Raw genomic sequence first — 6,114 nt, 5'->3', positions numbered from 1 at the left:
GGTTAAATTAAAGCACTTTTACATCACAAAGACAGCCATAACGCAGGCGCATACCATCCAAAGGGCTTGTTAACTGGCTCTAATTACCAAGTGTAGTTTTTACCTGAAAGGCAAGTCCCAGGGGAAAGTGACTGAAGGTGTGTCATCCTGGAACAATGCAGGAGAAAGTTGCATTTTGTTTCTAACACTGGGATCTAGTATGTTCAGTCAGGGAAGGAGTGTGGCTTTTCCCAAATATGTAGGTGGTAAAATTCTGATTACCTAATGCTTGGAAGAAGAAAAATTAAAATAGTATCCATGAAGAGCCCTGAAGGAATCAGCAAAACTTTTAGGTCTGTTTGCCACAATGACTAGGTAGTGTTGCTAATGTGGCATTTTACATTCTTTTATTACTTTTATGATGATAACATGCTAACTGGACCAATGCAAACCTTTATTTTTTAAACTCCATTTTCATTAACAATATTCCAGTCATGAATTAGATGTAAGAGAAAAGTCACACAATTTTACTATCAAAAATGTCAGCACCGCTGGGAGGTGGTGGAGCACGCCTTTAATCCCAGCACTTGGGAGGCAGAGGCAGGTGGAGCTCTGTGAGTTCGAGACCAGCTTGGTCTACAGAGTGAGTTCCAGGATAGGCTCCAAAGCTACACAGAGAAACCATGTCTCGAAAAAAACCAAAAAAAAAAAAAAAAAAAAAAAAAGTCAACACTAAGCTGGTGGTGGTGGCACACACCTTTAATCCTAGCACTGTGGAGGTAGAGGCAGGCAGATCTATGTCAGTTCTAAGCCAGTCTGATCTACAAAGTGAGTTCAGGGCAACCAGAGATATATAGTGAGACACTGTCTCAAAACAACAATAATCAAATAATGTCTACCAGGTATGGTGATACATGCTTATAATCTTAACACTGAGGAGACTGGGGCCTGAGGATCATGAGTCCCAAGCCAGCGTGGTACACACAGAGACTCTGACCTGGGCAGTGGTGTTGTACACCTTTAATCCCAGCACTATGGAGGCAGAGGCAAGAGGATCTCAGAGTTTGAGGCCAGCCTGGTCTACAGAGTGAGTTCCAGGACAGCCAGGACTACATAGAGAAACCCTGTCTCAAAAATAAATAAATAAATAAACAAAAAATAATTTAGGTAAAATATGCTCTTAGACCTTTAGAGATGGATAGATATGGACAGATTAGTCCATCAGAATATGGACAATGTGTGTGAATGGGCAGACAGAGGATGATGAGTGAAGCATGGATGTGTGTTGGGTTTTTTGGTTTTGAGATAGGATCTCGTTTACCCCATTCTGGCTTCTAACTTGGTATGATCTTGAACTTCTACCTCCAGCTCTCTGGTGTGGGATTATAGAAATGCACCAGCTGCCAGATGGTGGTGAAGCATGCCTTAAATCCCAGCACTTGGGAGGCAGAGGCAGGCAGATCTCTGTGAGTTCGAGGCCAGCCTGGTCTACAGAGCAAGTTAGAGGACAGGCTCCAAAGCTACACAGAGAAACCCTGTCTCGAAAGAAAGAAAGAAAGAAAGAAAGAGAGAGAGAGAGAGAGAGAGAGAGAGAGAGAGAGAGAGAGAGAGAGAGAGAGAGAAAGAAAGAAAGAAAGAAAGAGAAAAAGAAGGAAAGAAATGCACCATCATGCCTGGTTTGTGCTATGCTAGAGAATCAAACCCAGGGCTTTATGCATGCTAAGCAAGTACTTTTACAAACTGAGCTACATCCCCAACCTATTTTTCTTTTGTTTTGAGACAGGTTTTTGACATGTAACCCTGGCTGGTCTGGTAATTGCTATGCTGTTTAGGCTGTCCTCGAACTTGAGGTAGTTCTTTCTTGTCAGATTTCCAAGTGCTGGGATTACAAGTGCATACCTTCTCACCTAGCAGAAATGAGGCTTTTGTTGTTGTTTTGAGACAGGATTTCTCTGTGTACCCCTGGCTGTCCTGGAACTCGCTCTGTAGACCAGGATGGCCCCAAACTCAGAGATCCACCTGCCTCTGCCTCCAGAGTGCTGGCATTAAAGGTGTGCCCTCCCCGCCACCACTGGGCCAGAAAGAAGGCTTTGAGAGCTGGGCACTGTGGAATTATCAGCAGTGGTGAATTGGGCAGATCTCTGTGAGTTCCAGGACAGCTCAGGCTACATAGAGAGCCCCCTGCTCTCTCTGTGCATATTATTGCTCTTAAAAATGCCCAGCAACAAGTTTGTCAAACTACCTTTTGGGTTGAAATGATAGCTCAGAGGTTAAGAACAAGTACTGCTCTTGCAGAGGACCCAAGTTCAGTTCTTAGCACCCACATTCAGGTGGCTCACAACTGCTTGTGATGCCTCTGCCCTCTAAGGGCATCTGTATTCATATGACACACTGAAAAATAATAAAAGTAAATCTTTAAAAAGAGAGAGAGAGGCTGGGTGGTGGTGTCACACGCCTTTAATCCCAGCACTTGGGAGGCAGAGGCAGGCAGTTCTCTGTGAGTTCGAGGCCAGCCTGGTCTACAGAGTGAGTTCCAGGACAGGCTCCAAAACTACACAGAGTCCCTGTCTCAAAAGAGAGAGAGAAGAGAGAGAGAGAGAGAGAGAGAGAGAGAGAGAGAGAGAGAGAGAGAGAGAGAGAGAGAGAGATGAGGCTTTGGAAAGTATGCCTGAGTTATATGTAAGTTGTGGTGGGTTCTGTAAATTAATATAATTCAGAAAAAAGAGTTCTGACTGCCTTTATATCAGGCCCTCTGGAGGATGGCCCATAAAGAATGAATAATATGCATTCCTTTTCTCTTAGATGCTGCAAGATACAAAAAAAAGCTTAATAGCCTGGTGTGGTGGTACACTCCCATAACCCCCAGCCCAGCACTTGGAGGTAGAGAAATGAAATCAAACTGAGAATCTAGAAAGGATTTTATAAGAAATGGGTCCCATGAGACCCAGGCTGACATCGTGAGAAGAAAAACAACAGCAAAAACAAAGAAGCTTAGCAAAGGGCGGGCATGGTGGATGAACGTGTGAAATGGAAGAGGGTAAGGGAGCAGGGGTTGAGAGCTCAGGCAAGAAGAGCAGCAAGAATCTTGTGTGACCGCTCATCTATGCTGAGCGTCCTGTTACTAAATCCAGTGTAGTCTCAAAACTGAGCATGGTGGCCCATATCTGTAATCCTGCCTCTGTCAGCAAGAGGATTATGAGTCCCAGGCCAGCCTGGGCTATATATAGTAGTGGGACCCTGTGTCAGAAGGAAGGAAAGGAGGGAGGGAAGGAGCAAAAGAGGAAGGGAAGAAAGAGGAGAAGAAGCAAATAAGTTAGCTGCTTATAATCCTAAAGACTGGTGGATCATGGGTACAAGGCCATTTTTGGCTTCTTGCCAGTTTGATGATATCAGCTAGAGTTACACAAGACCTTGTCTCACAAAAGAGAAAGGGCCAGTGAGATGGCTTGGCAATTAAAAGTGTTCGCCATGAAAACTCAATAACCTGCATTTTATCCTAGAACCCAGGGTGGAACTCCCGAAAGTTCTTCTCTGACCCTCTCCCCGACACAGTCATACACACAAATTATGTGTCTGGGTGTGGGGGGTGGGCATGTGAGTGCAGCGCCTGTGGAGGAGACTTTGGATCCCCTGGAGCCAGAATTACTGGCAGTTGTTAGCTGCCCAATGTGGGCTCTGGGAACAGAACTCTGGTCCTTGCAAAAGTACACTTTGTATCTAAGCTATCTCTCTCTAGTCCCTAAAATAAAAATTTAAAAAAATATATAAGAAAACACAGATATGGGTGTTATAAAGGAGGTAATTTATAAGAAGGATTAATGTCTAGGATGGTTTAACATTAAGAAAGGTTTTCCTAGCTATTCTGGGTGGGCCCGATTCAATCAGTTGAAAGGCGGTTGAAAACAGAACTAAGGCTTCCTTGAGGGGAAAAACAAAATTCAGGCCAGGATCAGAGATACATGCCCTTAGTGCTGGCACTTAGGACACCAAGCAGAGAGATTGTGAGTCTGAGGCTAGTCAAAGCTACATTGCAGGAACCTCTCTCTGAAAAAATTTTAAAAAATATAGAAAGCTGGGCAGTAGCGGCACATGCCTTTAATCCCAGCACTCAGGAGGCAGATGCAGGCGTATCTCTGAGTTCCAGGCCAGCCTGGTCTACATAGCGAGTTCCAGAACAGCTAGAGATACATAGAAAAATCCTGAAAAACTAAAGAAAAAAAAGGCAAAACGAACAAACAAAACAAGTTATCAAAAGATGACTCAAGCAGGTGGACTACATCTTCAGCTGTTGCCCTTCCTGATAGACCAAGAATTTCAGACCAGTTTAGCCAGCCCTTACAATGGTGTATGTCAATTGCTTACCGTAAATCCCTTAATATACATACATCTGTGTGTCTCTGGCTGACAGTAACTCATAACACTAGGTAGTGAAAGAGTTTGGATGATATTTTGAAGGTGTTAACAGTAGGAACTGGAGTCCTGATGATGGCAGATCTGACCTCTGACCTGGAGGGAAAAGGAGGGAGGCAACACAACTCATTCTAGAAAATGCTGAGGGCTCCCCTCTAGCCTACATTTCATATTTCCAGCTAACTGCAAAGCACAGAACCACTAAGAGAATTGTGTAAACAGGCTTCTTTGAAAAATCTCTACCCCACTCCAAAAGGGTGTTTTTGTCTGGTTTTGCCTTTCTCTTAGAGGCAGATATTAAGGAGAGTCTGAATCCTTCCCTCTGTTCAGTCATTTCTTTTTTAATCTTTCTGTTGTTGTTCTTTTGAGACAGGGTCTCACTATATGTTGATCCAGCCTGCCTAGAACTTGCTATTTAGATCAGGCTGGCCTTGAACTCACAGAGATCCATCTGCCTCTGTCTCTTAAGTTCTGGAATTAAAGGTGTATACTACTGTGCTTGGCATTTCTTTTTTAAAAAAATTGTTATTTTTAATAATGCGTATATATCTTTGTGTGGATATATCCATGTGAGTGCAGGTACCTGTGGAGGCCGAGGTGTCAGATGCCCCTGGTGTTGGAGTTACAGATAATTGTTAACACCTGACTCGGAGTGCTGAGAACTGAACTCGGGTTTATCGAAGAGTAGCAAGTTCTCTTAACCACTAAGCCATTTCTCCAGCCCTCAGTCATTTCTATTTTAGGCATCTCATGAAGAGCTTTGGGTAAAGTACAGCTGTTAGCCTCTGGATTACACATATGAATAAAACATGGCCTTAAAACTGAGCATGCTGGTACATGCCCATACTCCCCAAACTCAGAAGGCACAATTTTAAAGCCAGCCTGGGCTGTATGGTGAGACCTTGTCTAACAAAAGACAACAGAAACAGAAAACCTACACCAGGGCTGGGGATATAGCTCAGTGTGGAGCACTTGCCTAGCATCTGAGAGGGTTTAAGTTCAGTTCCCAGTACTGCAAGATAGCTGGGGAGGGGCATGAGTAGGGAAGAGTGCTTGTTGTACAGACATGAGGATCTGAATGTAAACCCCCAGTTTCCATGCAGATATCTGGGTATAGTTGCGTATATCCCCTACACTCGATGTGGGGCATGGGCCAGAGACAGGTGAGTGACAGGAACTCATCTGCCACACAGCCAGCCTTACTGGGCTGGTGAGATTCCTGTTCAAGGAGAGCCCCTGTCTTAAGGCAGCCAGGTAGAGAGCAATAAAGACACCTGAAGTTTCCCCTGCGGCGTCCACATATGTTTGACGGCCATATGCACCCACACAGAGATGTGCACAATCATACATACACAAACACAGCACACACACACAGATAATGTTAGATTTAAAAACAATCCCATCAAATTTTTCAAGGTGTCACCGCCTGGGTTCAAGAATGTTTGGTTGATACGCTTGCTTTTACTTTGTATTTTTAGAAAAGGGCTCCTTATGTGTATACCAGGGTGGCCTGGAACTCATAAAGATTCTCCGGCCTCTGCCTCCAGAGTGCTGGGATTAAATTTAAAAGCACCAGAAAATTCTCTGAGTAAACAGAATAAATAAATCTATAGAAACATTGTGTTCTTGCTTTTCTACTGTATGTGGACTGACTCAGAGAAAAGACTCATATTACTAAAAATAAATTATACTGTGGGGGCTTGAGCGATGTTGCAGAGGTTTAGA

This window comes from Peromyscus californicus, unplaced genomic scaffold (assembly GCF_007827085.1).
Source record: "Peromyscus californicus insignis strain IS unplaced genomic scaffold, ASM782708v3 Scaffold_10__1_contigs__length_136768540, whole genome shotgun sequence".
In the NCBI taxonomy this organism is placed as follows: domain Eukaryota; kingdom Metazoa; phylum Chordata; class Mammalia; order Rodentia; family Cricetidae; genus Peromyscus; species Peromyscus californicus.
This window is presented reverse-complemented; position numbering follows the sequence as displayed.